General features: G+C 36.6%; 1 protein-coding gene across 1 annotated transcript in view; it reads right to left on the bottom strand.

The window, feature by feature from the left end:
* SWT1 (SWT1 RNA endoribonuclease homolog) overlaps positions 1 to 17,281 on the bottom strand; it is a 104,830-nt gene that overhangs the window by 22,563 nt on the left and 64,986 nt on the right.

Genomic DNA, 17,281 nt, shown 5'->3' with positions numbered 1-17,281 from the left:
AAAAAAAAAAGGTGGTGGAGGATGGGAGAGGGAGGATAGTAGATCAGTGAGAGAGTCCACAAATAATTCACTTAAGAAAATGAAAAGAAAGTAATCTAAGTGAGTTAATCTTTCAGAAAGGCAATGGAAAAAAAAAATAGGATGTCCTAATTCTGTAACCAAATGTAAATAAATTATCAGCAATGTGGAATAATTTACATCTATTCATCTTGTTAGCCTTGGATTATTCCTATAGAAGAGAATTAGGAAATTAGATGTAATAAGATGTTTTATATTGAAAACCTTATATATTCCAAGATAATATCACAAAGAAAGTACTTTTCCAGAGAATAAATGAACATCTCTCTGTCCTGAAATACTTCACAAGAAAATTGGTTTGAGGCAAATTAGTTATCTATAGCAACAAGTCATACCTAAAGTAAGAAATAAATAATTACATCATGCTAGTTTTCCAATTTTTCCAAGAATTTTTAGACTCCCAACCTGGTTTTGTTTTTTTAACAATTTTACTGAAATACAGTTCACATACTGTAAATTCACTCACTCCAACAATTCAGTGATTTTTAATAAGTTATAGAGCCGTGCATCTATTACCACAACCCAGTTTCAGAGCATTTCCTTCACCCAAACAGATCCCTACTGCCCCTCTGCAGCCACTTTCTGTTCTCACCTCCAATGCCAGCTCCAGACAACCACTAATCTACTTTCTGTCTCTACAGTGTGTCAGTCTGTACGTTCTTTCCCTCTTACCATCACAAAGCATAGGTGTCACTATAAATAATATCCTATTATAATACAGAGTCAGTGGATGAATCGAAATCTAGTGGATAGTGGCTAAACCTCCGAATGTATCTGGTAAGTAAAAAAGCAAGATGCATACTAGAGTTGCCCAAGAGCCGAACAACAGACCCTTTATTCTCTCATTCAACAAATATTTGGGTCCTACTATGAGCCAAGCACTGTTCCGGGCCCTTGGATACATCAGTGAACAAAAAAGACAAAGATGCATAATAGACCAAAGCATCGTAATTCTAAAGAGTTTGTGAAAGAAAGAAAAAAAAAATTCCTGACCAAGCACAGGAAGATAATGAAGGAAGAAAAATATCTCATTGTTATCCATTTGAAAATCTCCTCCCACTTATCAATTGCTACTTGTAAACAAGCAAGTTTATAAGTTATTCCAGTGATGAAACACAGAAATCTTAAATTTCAAAGGAAGAAGGCATTTGCTCCAAATGTAAAGATCGGATTGTCTGACTAAATACCACAAAATTATGTTCTAACAAAGAAAGGCATACTGGTATGCCAGCATCATTCACAGATATGTTACTGTTATAATCAGACTAAAACTATTCAAGCTGTTTTCTAAAACTAGGATATATATTATAGGATTTGTTATAAAATTAATATTCTTTTTTAACTCTAAATTTTTATCTTTATATTTTTATTTTTATTAATTTTAATGTTAACTTAATTTTTAATTAATTTTAATTTAATTTTTAACTTTAATTTTTAAATTTTTTTTTTTTTAAAGAGCGACAGCAAGAGAGGGAACACAAGCAGGGGGAGTGGGAGAGGGAGAAGCAGGCTTCCCGCCGAGCAGGGAGGAGCCCCATGCAGGGATCGATCCCAGGACCTGAAGGCAGACGCTTAAGGACTGAGCCACCCAGATACCCTAAAATTTACTATTCTTAAAGACTGTTTTGAGGTAAAGTGAGCCCCCAATACACTAGGCCATCTTTACTAAAATACACTCAATCTAGGGTAAATTTAGACTTCAATATGTCCTATGAACTCTGAGTTGATGAAAATGGAATTTGGCCTGGTACTAAAAAAAAATTGCCAACTTTCACTAAGCAGAAGTACAGCTTGTTGAAAATATACAAAAAAATAAATAGAGAAAAATGGCTTATGGACTTCCATGCCTTAGTAATTCCCCACACAGAAATTCTTGAGAGGTCAGCCTTCTCTATAGCTTTCTCATTTTCTTTTTCTTATACCAATGTGAAAACAAAAGACTCTTAGAATGAAAGTCCTAAAATTACCCTCCAATGGCAAGTTTTTAAAATAATGGAATGAAAGAATTAACACTGAAAGGAAATGAAATACTTTACAGAAAATGGCCATTTTTAATTTATAAATACATCCACATTTTTCCTTTCAAGAGAAATTTATAATCATCAATAAGTATTTATCAAATGTATACAATTTTCTCAAATGTATTTTAAGAGCCATGGAATATAAGAGAAAATTAACTATGTAGCCATCGAAAGAAATGAAATCTTGCCATTTGCGATGACGTGGATGGAACTAGAGGGTATTATGCTTAGCGAAATAAGTCAATCAGAGAAAGACAATTATCATATGATCTCCCCGATATGAGGAAGTTGAGGCAATGTGGGGGACTCGGGGGTTAGGAAAAGAATAAATGAAACAAGGGGCGCCTGGGTGGTTCAGTGGGTTAAGCCTCTGCCTTCGGCTCAGGTCATGATCCCAGGGTCCTGGGATAGAGCCCCACATCACATCGGGCTCTCAGCTCGGCAGAGAGCCTACTTCTCCCTTTCTCTCTGCCTGCCTCTCTGCCTACTTGTGGTCTCTGTGAAGTAAATAAATAAAATCTTAAAAAAAAAAAGAATAAATGAAACAAGATGGTATTGGGAGGGATACAAACCATTAAAGACTCTTAATCTCACAAAACAAAGGGAGGGTGGCCGGGGGTAGAGGGGTAGGGAGAGGGTGGTGGGCTATGGACACTGGGGAAGGGATGTGCTATGGTGAGTGCTGTTAAGTGTGTAAACCTGGCAATTCACAGACCTGTACCCCTGGGGCTAATAATACATTATATGTTAATTTAAAATTTTAAAAAGAGAATAAATAAATAAATAAGAGAAAATTAAGAGACATGGTTGCCTCTCTTCAAGTTGTTAATCTGGAAATTTCACCTTAGAATTCTGGAGTCAGAGTTGGGGAATCAGACATCTGAAATAGTATTTAATCCTCATATCTATAAACCAAATCTGATCCAAATGCACTTTGGTTTCTTTTAGAACAGCATCAGCAATAACTGATAATGTCTTGCTGAACACTTCAGAGTCTGACACTGCTTTACATCCATAGTACATACATCATCTCTAATTATTTTAGTATCACAAATTTAGTTATGTGACCTTGATCAAATCACCTGCTTTTCTGCACTTCTGGTCTTCACCTGTGAAATGAGTATGGAGCAGGATTTACCCTATAAAGTTACTATGTGAACTACATAAAATAATGTGTCTAAGAAGTTTAGCACATTCCTGGCATATGTCAATAAATATTAGCTGTTATGAAAATCAGTTTTCAGATGTAGAAACTAAGAGTCAGAGTTACAAAACACTTGCCCAAGATTATAGAGAGTGGTGATATTTAAATCTCAGTTGGTTTAACTCCATGCTTTTTTTTACTAAATAAAAAGGATAATCACCACCATCTTCTTACCTCTAAATGATTTTATAAAGTCAAATGAAATATAAAGTTCTTTTAAAGAATTTTAGGGGCACCTGGGTGGCTCAGTTGACTGAGCATCTGCCTTTAGCTCAGGTCATGATCTCAGGGTCCTGGTATTGAGCCCCAGGACTGAGCCTCCCTGCTCAGTGAGGAGTCTGCTTCTTCCTCCCCCAGCTCATGCATACAACCTCTCTCTCTCAAATAAATGGTCAAAATCTTTAAAAAAAAAAAATAATTAAAGAGTTCTAAATGTAAGCAAAGAAACTCTTTAATTTGCCTTTTATCAAATGCTTCTGGTAAACTGTTTTATATATGTTCAAACATACAATCTTTGTAGTTGTTACATCTTTCTCAAAGCTATAGAGGAATTAGAAGCAGAACCAAGACTCACTAGAAGTCCTGACACTTAACCACATAAGCACTTTGAGTTTTCTTATCTATGAGCAATTAGCATTAAATAAGCAACATGTTCATCTGAATCACACAGATTTCATTTCCCTCTCAGCCACTATCAATAGATCTCTTTAATAAAAAAGAAAGACTATTGATTCTTTTTTTTTTTTTTTAAAGGTGGAATGAGCAGAGGAAGAGGGAGATAGAGAATCCTAAGCAGGCCCCATGCCCAGCAAGGAGACAACTAGGGACTCAATCTCACAACTCTGAGATCATGACCTGAGCTGAAATCAAGAGTCAGATGTTTAACCAAGCCACCCAGGTGCCTCTATCCACTCAAAATTTTTAAAAAGATAAAAGATGGGCGCTTGGGTGGCTCAGAAGGTTGAGCCTCTGCCTTCGACTCCGGTCATGATCTCAGGGTCCTGGGACTGAGCCCCAAGTCATGCTCTCTGCTCAGCGGGGAGCCTACTTCCCCCTCTCTCTCTGCCTGCCTCTCTGCCTAATTGTGATCCCTCTCTCAAACAAATAAATAAAATCTCAAAAAAAAAAAAAAGATAAAAGTTAACCAAATAATCTGACTAAAATTAAAAATAAAGCAATGCACTAAAATGGACTAACTTTTCAATTAGAATTTTAAAAATTCAAACAAACCTTTCCTCCTACTTAGAAAAAATAAAGCAACAGACTCAGGAGCGGGAAAAGATGGCTAGAATATTCAAGTTTAATATCTAATTCTAGAAATCCAAAAGAAGAGAGAGCATATTCTTGGATATTTATAAATCATAACTTACATCCCACAGAACTGAATATATTATGTTCCCTGCTGGCAAGACAGAGTTTTACATTAATATCATCTTTAAAATAGTTTTTGAGAGTGTGAAAAAAATTAATTAAGTTTAAAAAATAATTACATGGTTTATTTCACTTAGCATAATGTCCTCAAGGCTTATCCATGCTGTAGCCTATGTCAGAATTTCCTTCCTTTTTAAGGTTGAATAATATTCCATTGTATGTATTATGCCATAATGCTTAACTATTCATCTGTTGATGGGCACTTGAGTTGTTTCCATGTTTTATGTATTATGACTAGTGCTGCTATGATCACATGATCATGATCTTTGAGACCCTGTTTTCAATTCTTTTGTGTAATTTAGTGTAGTCAAAATCACAGACAGTAAAATGTTGGCTGTTAAAGGCTACAGGGGGGAAATGAGGAGTTAATGGGAATACAGTTTCAATTATAGAGATGGGTGAACATTATAGAGTTGAAAGTTATAGAGATGAATAGTGTGATGGCTGTGCACTATGAATGTGTTTAATACCACATGAATACCCTTTTAAGTAAACTTAAAATGATAACAATGGTAAATTTTATGGTATATTTTACCACAATAAAAAATTAGATTAAAAAAATTACATAAAGTGAAAATGTTTGTTTACAGCATTTTTTGAAAAACTCATTTTACATTCTCTAAAGCTAAGAACTGATGGAAGACTTCGTTATTATTATGAGCTGCTGTTACATTATTATTGGGGATAATATAATTTGTTCAGCATCTAACCAGTGCCGGCCTGAACAAATGCTATCTCTAATCTCTGTAATTTAATAAAGCAACTTTTATAAACTCCACTTTCTAGATCAGGAAAAAGATACAAAAAGGTTAACCTATCTTGGTGATAGAGTTAGTAAATGGATGGAACTAGGATTCAACTTCCTGTTATTCTGACCACGCCCCCCCCAAAGCTCTATTCTTCTGATTTTAATACATGATGTACCTGGACAACCAATACTACCAAACTAGATTTTGCTGACAGTTTAAAATGTATTACTGATAAACTGGTGAAAATTTATCTAATCAACAATGAAGAAACACTCTGCAGGGGAAAAAAATTCTTAGACCCTAGAGTACCCTTTTTAATTTTTTTTATTTTATTTTATTTATTATTGATTTTATTTTTATTTTTATTTATTTATTTTATTTTTATTTATTACAAGTAAAATTAGAATGATATATTTTCTATAGTTAATTTGGTGAAATCAGCTATGCAAATGGGAGATATCCATCAGCTCTAAATTTTGAAAGAACACCATATATAATTAGAACTGGTAAAAAGAAAAAAATTAAACAAATTAAACAAATTAGATAAATTGTATGTTCCAGCTTTCCTTCAGGGACAAAGAACTTTGCAAGGTAATTATACTAATTAGATATAAGTATTAAATACAGGAACTTTTGAGTAGTTTGACCACAATTAATAATTAAAATTTGATCTACTGGAAATCTTTTTTTCTAAAGCTGGTGGTAGGACAAAAAGAGTTTGTAGGTAATTTTAATGAGTACATTTGTAATTTAATTATAAAAACAATTCTATAGAAGGAAAATATAATTCCAATAGATAAAGAAACAGATTATATGACTTAAGTATGTGCTAAGCATATATATATGTGTGTGTGTATACATATATATACACATATAATAAAAATATACTGACAAATACTACAGCTTTCTGTTAATTTTGTAGGAAGGTTACAATACTATATATATGGATATACTATATATCCATATACTTTTCACACGTCCTTTTATCTGGGTCATTAGCCTCTACCTACAGTGTACTTTCTATATTGGCATTTAAGCATAATAATATAATGGTCATAATCTCAGTCTCTTTGGAGTCAGTCCACGAAGTAAAAGAGCAGTGATTTAAACCTACTCAAAATGCCTCTAGATATATAGAACCTGTACAACGAATACTCATCTGAAGATATGGTTTGCAAATATACAGCTGACAGACATTTAATGATCATCACATTCTAATCCAAGTCTTCAAGATATATCCTTAGGAAACAGGAATGTAATGAAAGCAATGTAAACAACACTGATGTCTGTCCACTTGTGTTTCAAAATTTTAAGATATCTACCAGAATTGACAAAGTCAACAAAAAGTAGTAGTCTGCATAGAACCTGGAAGAAGAGATTAAAGGAAAAGAATTCCCCTGTATAGGGGCATGGCCGACCCTGACCGTAGCAGAAGAAGCACTGGAGTGAAAGAGAAATTACTTTAGCTTGCGGCCCATACCCCCAGGAGTCAGCCACGAAACATGGTAATAATCTAGTTTGTAGATTTTCCTCTAAGACTCAATCGGGATATAAATATTTTGGTTCAGTTACTAATTTCATGGTAAATAAATCAATGGGCATTCTGATATATCAGCTTACTTTGTTCTCAATTTGATCACTGTGAGTCTGAGAAGGTTTCAGTAAACTGATAAAATTCCTAAACTTGTAAGTTTGGGGACTTGTGTCAAAAGACACAAGGTATTATACTGGATAAAAAAGCAAAACCCATCAATGTGCTGTCTTCAAGAGATTCGTTTTAGACCCAAAGACACCTCCAGATTGAAAGTGAAAAGGGTAGAAAACCATTTATCATGCTAATAGACATCAAAAGAAATCTGCAGCAACAATCCTTATATCAGACAAATTAGATTTAAAACCAAAGACTGTAATAAGAGATGAGGAAGGACACTATATCATAATTAAAGGGTCTATCCAACAAGAAGATCTAACAATTATAAATATTTATGCCCCTAACTTGGGAGCATAACGTGGCTAAACTATATAAGCCAACTAATAACAGAATTAAAGAAACACATTGATAATAATACAGTAATAGGTGACTTCAACATCCCACTCATTACAATGGACAGATCACCTAAGCAGAAGATTAAAAAGGATACACGAGCTTTGAATGACACACTGGACCAGAGGGACTTCACAGATATATTCAGAACATTCCATCCTAAAGCAACAGAATACACAATCTTCTCGAGTGTACATGGAACATTCTCCAGAACAGATTACACAGTGGGTCACAAATCAAGTCTCAACTGGTACCAAAAGACGGGGATCATTCCCCGGCATATTTTCAGACCACAATGCTTTGAAACTGGAACTCAATCACAAGAGAAAATTGTAAAGAACTCAAATACATGGAAGGTTAAAGAACATCCTACCAGACAAACCATAAGTGACTCTTAATCTCACAAAACAAACTGAGGGTTGATGGGGGGAGGGGGTTGGGAGAGGGGGTGGGGTTATGGATATCGGGGAGGGTATGTGCTATGGTGAGTGTTGTGAAGTGTGTAAACCTGGCGATTCGCAGACCTGTACCCCTGGGGATAAAAATATATGTTTATAAAGCTGTAAAAAAAAAAAAAAAAAAAAAAGAAAGAAAGGATGAATCCCCAAGTTTTGTAGCAACATGGACGGGACTGGAAGAGATTATGCTGAGTGAAATAAGTCAAGCAGAGAGAGTCAATTATCATATGGTTTCACTTATTTGTGGAGCATAACAAATAGCATGGAGGACAAGGGGAGATGGAGAGGAGAAGGGAGTTGAGGGAAATTGGAAGGGGAGGTGAACCATGAGAGACTATGGACTCTGAAAAACGATCTGAGAATTTTGAAGGGGTGGGGGGTGGGAGGTTGGGGGCACCAGGTGGTGGGTATTGTAGAGGGCACGGATTGCATGGAGCACTGGGTGTGGTGCAAAAATAATGAATACTGTTATGCTGAAAAAAAAAAAAAAAAAAAAAAAAAAGAACATCCTACCAAAGAATAAATGGATCAACCAAGAAATTACAATGCCCGACTTCAAGCTCTGTATCAAAGCTGTAATCATCAAGACAATATGGTACTGACACAAAAATAGACATATAGATCAGTGGAAAAAAACAGAGAACCCAGAAATGGACCCTCAACTTTATAGTCAACTAATCTTTGACAAAGCCAAAAAGAATATCCAAAGGAAAAAAGACAGTCTCTTAAACAAATGGTGTTGGGAAAATTGTGTAGCTACATGCAGAAGAATGAAACTGGACCATTTCCTTACACCATACACAAAAACAGACTCAAATGGATGAAGACCTAAATGTGAGACAGGAATCCAACAAAATCCTAGAGGAGAACCCAGGTAGCAACCTCTCTGACCTGGGCCACAGCAACTTCTTGCTAGACATGTCTCCAAAGGCAAGGGAAACAAAGGCAAAAATGAACTATTGGGACCTCATCAAGATAAAAACTTTTGCACAGCAAAGGAAACAGTCATCAAAATCAAAAAACAACCAGTAGAATGGAAGAAGATATTTGCAAATGTCTTATCAGATAAAAGGGTAGTATCCAAAATCTATAAAGAACTTATAAAACTCAACACCCCAAAAAAGATAATCCAGTTTAAAAATGGGCAGAAGACATAGACATTTCTCCAAAAAAGAATGGCCAACAAACACATGAAAAAATGCTCAACACTCAGCATCAGGGAAATACAAATCAAAACTACAATGAGATACCACCTTACAATAGTCAGAGTGGCTAAAATTAACAAGACAGGAAATGACAGATGTTGGCGAGGATGCAGAAGAAGGGGACCCTTTTACACTGTTGGTGGGCATGCAAGCTGGGGCAGCCTCTCTGGAAAACAAATATAGAGGTTCCTCAAAACATTGAAAATAGAGCTAACCAGCAATTGCACTACTAGGTATCTACCACAAAGATACAAATGTAATGATCTGAAGGGGCATATGCACCCCAATGTTTATAGCAACGATGTCCACAATAGCCAAACTATGGAAAGAGCCCAGATGTCCATCAACAGATGAATGGATAAAGAAGATGTGTGTGTATATGTGTACACACACACTCACAATGGGATATTATTCAGCCATCAAAAAAATGAAGTCCTGCCATTTGCAACAACATAGATGGAACTAGAGTGTATTATGCTAGGATCACAGGGGAAGGGACTGTAAAATAAAAGAAGACAAAATCAGAGAGGGAGACAAACCATAAAAGAAACTCTTAACTATAGGAAACAAACTGAGGGTTGCTGGAGGAGATGAGAGCAGGGGATGGAGTAACTGGGTGATGGGCCTTAGGAGGACAAGTGATCTAATAGGCACTGGGTGTTATGTAAGACTGATGAATCACTGAACTCTACCTCTTAAACTAATAATATACTACATGTTAATTAATTGAATTTAAATTAAAAAAGAAAAATTAAAACCAAAGCTAGACATATCGAGATAAAATTACTAAACATATAACTAATAGAGGAGTATCTTAAAAGCTGTCAGAGAAAAAAGAAGACAGATGACCTACTAGGAAAAAGCAGTATGCTGACAGCTAATTTCCCATTTCCAAGAGGACGGAAGATAATGAAATTTTATGTTCAGTGTGCTCAGGGAAAATAACTGTCAGCCTGGAATCCACACTGAGCTAAGTATCAATTAAGAATGAAAGCAAAACATTGTGAGTCAGAAAGTGAGCATTTACCACTACTAGGTCTTCACTAAAAGAACAACTCAAAAATTTGCTTCATGAAATAGGAAACTGAACCTAAAAGAAAGAGTAGGATCAAGGAAGCATTGAAATTTCCAAACACCTAATAAATATCACGGGGCTAAAAACAAAAACTATTTTATGTAATAATAAATAGTCTGGGGAGTGGTTTAAAACAATGTGAAACTATAGTGTTAGAAAATAAGGATACTATGGACTCTGAAAAACAATCTGAAGGGTTTGAAGAGGTGCGGGGGTGGAAGGTTGGGGGAGCCAGGTGGTGGGTATTAGAGAGGGCACAGATTGCATGGAGCACTGGGTGTGGTACAAAAACAATGAATACTGTTATGCTGAAAATAAATTTTAAAAAATGTTAAAAAAAAAAAAAAAGAAAGAAAATAAGGATAAAGGGGAGCCTGGGTGGCTCAGTGGGTTAAAGCCTCTGCCTTTGGCTCAGGTTATGATCCCAGGGTCTTGGGATTGAACCCCCCAATGGGTTCTCTGCTCAGCGGGGAGCCTGCTTCCTCCTTTCTCTCTGCCTGCTTCTCTGCCTACTTGTGATCTCTGTCAAATAAATAAATAAAATCTTTAAAAAAAAAAAAAGGAAGGAAGGATAAGGAAGACAAGAGAGGGAGATCAGAAGTTACGTGTTCTTAAGATCCTTGTTTTACTCGGGATCTGAATAATCCTGATTTTCTTGGTGGGGGGAAGGGTGCAAAGGGAGAGGGAGAGAGAGAAAATCCCAAGCAGACTCCATACCCAGCAGGAGCCCAATGCTTGGTATTATGACCCTGAGATCATAACCTGAGCTAAAATCAAGAGTCAGATGCTTAATGACTGAGCAAGTCACCCAGGTGCCCCAATCCTGATAGTTTTAGACTTTATAAATCAAGTATGCATTTATTAGTTTAAGGGTATCAATAGAAATAAAAATAGAAATAGAAAATGGAAATAAAATGTGCAACTTCCCAATGACTAGTGGGATAAAAGAAGGATTGGAAAAAACTAACATTACACCTTGATCAAGCCAATAAAAGGCAAGCAAGGACAAAGGAAAATAAGACAAATATAAAAGGTAAAGTGACAGTGTGCAGCCCCACATTGGTGCACCTCAGGCTGGCCCTTACTATAGAACCACCCACGAAGATCTTTAAAGGAATTTTAGTAGCTGAACTTGTAGATGTTTGGGGAACACAGTTTTTGTTTAATAAGACGAACACAAGCCAACATTTTAGTTCAATGATGAGTAAGAAGCCTCCCTTCATCTCAAATATCCATTTGTATAGTCCTCAGAAAGGTTTTTTGCTGTTGTTGTTTTAGTTCTTTCATTCTGTGGGTTTATGTCTGCGACCTCTATGAGTAAGCACTTCTGTGCTGTTTTTCTTACAGTTTCTGTAACAATTGTTTATCCTTAAAGATCTCAACATTTGCGGGACGCCTGGGTGGCTCAGTTGGTTGGACGACTGCCTTCGGCTCAGGTCATGATCCTGGAGTCCTGGGATCGAGTCCCGCATCGGGCTCCCAGCTCCACGGAGAGTCTGCTTCTCCCTCTTCACCTTCTCGCTCATGCTCTCTTTCACTGCCTCTCTCTCAATAAATAAACAAAAATCTTAAAAAAAAAAAAATCTCAACATTTGCAAATGTAGGGTGGTATTTCTGGGTTAATAAACCTGTTTGAAACTTAAAAAATAAAATGATGGTAGAAATAAGTCCAAATATACCAGTAATAATATTTATGTAAATAGATTTTACTTATTATCAATCAAAAAACAAGTGTAGCTTTACGTCATGTAAAAAAAAAAATGAAAGGAGATGGGGGTGGGGTAACTGGGGGATGGACATTAAAAAGGGCAGGTGAGGTACTGAACACGGGGTGTTACATGCAAGTGATGAGCCACTGAACTCTATCCCCAAAACTAATAATACATTATATGTTAACTAAATGGAATTTAAGTTAAAAAAATTTTTTTTAATTAAAGAAACAATGACCTAGAATGGTTGGAGATAAAGAGAAAATACTAGCAAAAAAGAAAATAGAGAGTTGGTCTGGCAGGATTAACATATGACAAAATAAACCTGAAGGGAAAAATTATTAGAAGTAAAGGAGATCAATTCGCCAGGAAGATATACCATAACACCACAATATTGAAAGCAAATGTTGAAAGCATTACTAAAAAATTGAAAAGCTTACAATTACAGTTGGAAAGTTCAACAAAAACCACAGAACTGCTCAGACAACAATCAGTAACCATATACTAATATGAACATACAATGAACAAATTTAAGCGAAAGGACACAGAGAATGCTATACCTTAAGGAGAGCACGTGCTGTGATGAGCACTGGGTGTGATACGTAACTAATGAATCACTGAACACTACATCAAAAACAATGATGTACTATATGTTGGCTAACTGAACATAATAAGAAAATTTTCAAAAAAGAAATAGAGACAAAAACAGAAAGGAGTCACGTGGCACTAATTTAAATGATGAACTCAGTTTTAGCCAGTTAGAGGATGGGCAGCAAGCTCACAACTGAACCAAGGAGAGAGTAAGACTGAAATAATGTTCATGTGGAGATTGGGAGGAGATGTGATCACAAAAGGAGAGCTTATGCAGAGGGGAGGGTGATGGTGACAGGATCTAGGGGTGAGTCTAGGAAACATGTTGCAAAAGCACAGAGTGTATCAAGAGTTCATAAAGTAACAACCGAATTTATCAGTAGGTCATAACTGTATTATTCAATATTTACCTTTAATAGGTCTGGCAGGAAAACATGGTTTAAAGATGAAAACAGTAATAGTATTACCATAAAACCTTTTGCTAAAACCTCAGAAAGACCTACAGTGCCCTGGAGAATTTTCCAGACAGACAAATGGCCCTTTGGTGGTCTTAAGAGTGTGCCTCACAAATTCTGTTAGACAAGACTTCCAAAAATACTGACGGCGGGGCCCTGAAGCAGTGGCAGGAACCCAAAGTAGGGTTTAAGTGCAAGTGTTTATTTCAAACAAATTTGTGGTTGTGATTTTTGTCTATTGGACTGAACCCCAGTAAGATTCACAGAAGACAGTGTTTTAGAGGAATGTTCTAGTACAAGTACCACTCCTTGGACTAAATGGGCTAGAGATAATACAAAATGAAAAGAGGTTTTGGACTCTCCTACCTTTTATGAACAGGAGGCAGGCTGAGAAGGCTCCTCATTTGCAGCTTGTGTTAAAAGTTCAGAGGCCAAAACCAAGAGCCCAGAGAACAGAGTCAACAACATCTGTAAATAATTTGTAGGAAGCAGGACTGAGCCCTGCCTGACGAAGGAAGTGGCAACATGTGCATAGCTCAATTTTAGAATTGCTAAGAATTCTGTGAGCCTCTTGTTCCCTCAGCCCCATTTTGAATATGAAGTTATATAGCACGTATCCTTGCCTGTTTTGATATTATATGTTGGGAGATGGCGGCAACTAACTTGTCTCTTTAGTTCACACTAGAGATAGAAAAGAATGGTACCCAAGGAGTCACACCAAAGAAGCCTTGTCTCAACCAACCTGAACTTGATTTAAATGATAAGATCCTATATTTTAAGCTAATTTCATAATGGGATAAAACATGGTGGTCTTGAGAAGAGGGAATGAGTATATTTGGCTAGTTGAAGGGATATAAACTGTTGTGTTCCAAAATGGCCACACAACAAGATCTCTCATCCACATGTCCTTCTTACAGTGTAATGCTGACACTCCTCCTTCTATCAATAGGATCTAAGTTCCCTTCCTCTGGATCTAGGCAGGTCAGCGACTATAGGGAAAACGACACTATAGGATTAAAGGCAATATAGCTTTCACCTAATATTTTTGGACACTCTTGGAAACCAGCCTTCAATGTATGAGGAAGTTGAAGTACATGGAGATGCTACAGTTGGTGTTCTGGGCAACACCCCGTATCAACCAGCCTTTGGGATAACACCAGACAACATTTGACTGAAACTATATAAGAAAACTGCTCTTGTCTTTTTTTTTCTTTCTGTTTAGTCATATATTCATTAGCTTTTTAGTGAAGGTTCCCTTGATAAAAGTCCTACTGTATCTTAGTTGAACTAAGAATAGTTTTCATATCTCAGCATGTAGAGAAAAGAGAGATCAATGGCTCTGTTAGTGGTAGACAGATAGGTAGCGGCAGCAGGAACCAATCACCCTAGAGCCCAGATAAAACACAGACCTGAGGCAGACTGCAGACATCTATAAGGACTAGGTATATAAACAATGGTCCCGTCCCACAAGTCATTTCATCACAGAAGTATCTAAGTTCAAGAACTGGCAATACAGAGGCGCCTGGGTGGTTCAGTTGACAATACATTTCTGAACATGGAATTCTTTTGAAGTGACTTTCAGGATGCCTGGGTGGCTCAGTCAGTTAAGCCTTCGACTCTTGGTTTTGGCTCACATTATGATCTCAGAGTTGTGAGACTGAGCCCCACATCCAGTTCAATGCAGAGTCTGCTTAAGATTCTCTTTCTTCCTCCCCCCTCCCCTGCTCATGCAATCTCACTGTCTAAAATAAAATAGGTAAAATCTTTAAAATGACTTTCAATATTAAGTTGAAAATGCATGGGTATGAAAAGTATGTTGGCTCAAGTTATAATACAACTATCTCTCTGCAACTTCTCTGGAAATCTATACATTTATGAAAAGAACTAATTCCTGATTAAGGTATTGAAAATAAGTTGTATTTTCTGTTTTGCTTTGAGGACAAATGGCTGTCCTAAGCTTAAATATGTAAAGCAAAAATAACAATTAAAGCTTCACTGAATGCAACATACTGAAGAATGCCTCTTTCTGCACAGAAAATATTGAACAGTCACAGTTAATCATGTATTGTGTTCCTATGGTACAAAGGGCACCAGGATACAAGATATTTACAAAATGCATTAAAAACCCTCTTCTTTTTTGCACCTCCAGACATGCCCATCATCTCCCTTTTCCTCTTCTAGTCCTTCCAACAGTATTAGGATATATATTAAAATTTTCTGTTTGAAATACCTAAAGTCACATCTGTTTTCCTGACTAAGCAATGACTGAAGCAGTACCTTCTACCAGGAGAAGAGTTATTTAGTACACTAATAGAGAAACCATTACCGCTTACTCCCCTTAATTCTTGAATCCTGCATATTCTAAGGCGAAAACAGCCTTGAACTTCACCACTGCTGTGGTAACTAAAATGCTTACAGGTCACTCCAGTGTTTTGCAAAGGCAGATCCTTAGTGTATGATAAAGACAATGAACTCCATGTAGCCATAGCTGCGCTTTCGCTACAAAATTAGTTTCTTAGTTGAATGGCATACCAAGGCAGTGGCCAAGATACCCTTAAATCAATAGAGTTGCTGGCAGAACCACTACTATGAGGAAAAGCAAACCCTTACCCAAAAGAAGTATCTATTCTTGATGAGGACAAATCACTGTCACTAAATGACTTACTGATCTCCAAGGGAATGGTGCCTTATTGAATGCTTAGCATTTGCTTCTGCTGGTGAAAGTTTGGGCTCTCAGCACAGGTAGTAGCCAGAGCAGCCTTCATGAGCAGAAGTCCTACTTTTGAGCTCATCTTATAGAAGCAGCCATTGTCCCTTTGTATATGAGCTCACTGACCAAACACTCGGGTGGCTGGGGAGAGACTGACATCTATAGGACAGCTGGTCTTGCCCATCTGATCAGAGTCTTCCTCTGCATTGGGGAGCCTTTGATGTGTATTTACATGGGACACAAACACCCTCCCACCCAGTGCCCATTACAAGATGCCCATCTATATACCTCTTCTCCAGACACCTGTGTCAGCAGACTTTCAATCTTGTTTTCTCCAAGTTTTTAAACAAACCAGTAGTTACTGTGTATCAGTCAAGGTGGATTGGGTTCTCTCTGACCATTTCTCCAACTACAGTGGAATTTTAGGTCGCTGGAATTAGCATTAACTCTGAGCCAGTATCTAGCAATCCCCTAAAAGGTCGTAGTATTCACTTCTTTATAGCAATCACCCTAGCAAATGAATGCAAATCCTTTTGAAGAAGGCTGATGGGTACATTCTTTACACTATTTTATGCCCCACTAGTGTACCAAAGTACTCACACTTTTTAATCTATATAATCAAAAGGGTTTAAAATAAGATCTGCATAAATTGCCATCTTTAATATAGAAAATATAATTTTGATGATTTTCACAATTTGTCTTAGCTCAACAATTAAGTTGGGGAAATATAGATAGCTACATGCCGTCAAAAAGTAAATTAGCTTAATGTTGGCAAAAAGAAAGATTAACTGGAAAATTTACAACCTAGAGTTTCAGTTATATTATTATTAAGGGTAAGTATTTGTTGATTCTAGAAGGTTTATTATGCCTTATTAATAGTAACTGGAAGGTCAAAATGTTAGATAATTCCAGGGTTTCTGATATACAATAAATATTTATTGAGGGATGCCTGGGTGGCTCAGTTGGTTAAGCACCTGGCTTCAGCTCCCATCATGATCCCGGTCCTGGAATCAAGTCCCAAATCGGGCTCCTTGCTCAGCAGGGAGCCTGTTTCTCCCTCTGCCGGCTGCTCCCACTGCTTGTGTTCTCTCTCTTTAAAGAGAAGATAAGTATTTATTGTCTTCTATGTAGAAAATACTGTCCTGAGGTAGACTCACATCTTTTATATTATTAAGTAGCCTTGAGGATATTGATTGCATCACTTCTTAAAATAAGCAGATGGTTGGCCTACCACCAAGTGAGAAGATCTTTAGAAGCACAAGAGAGTATTTCTCAAAAGAGATGAGAATAATAGAGTCTCTAAATGCTTTGTACAACTACTCTGTGAGAAGGAATCAGAACTGATCATCTGGCTTTATCCTATATATTTACTCTTTAAGTTAAAATTACTATAAAAGCCCTTATTCAGCACCTTTAATTTCCCCTATTTCATTTATCTTACTAATGTTCAACCCCACTGGTTTAGTCAATTTACTCCATCTGCTTCACTGAAAAATGTAGTTTTAACTGATTTTAGCATTTCTTAACATAAGACTTAAATAGCAGGGAATT

The sequence above is a fragment of the Lutra lutra genome, chromosome 15 (genome assembly GCF_902655055.1).
Source record: "Lutra lutra chromosome 15, mLutLut1.2, whole genome shotgun sequence".
Lineage (NCBI taxonomy): Eukaryota > Metazoa > Chordata > Mammalia > Carnivora > Mustelidae > Lutra > Lutra lutra.
This window is presented reverse-complemented; position numbering and strand designations above follow the sequence as displayed.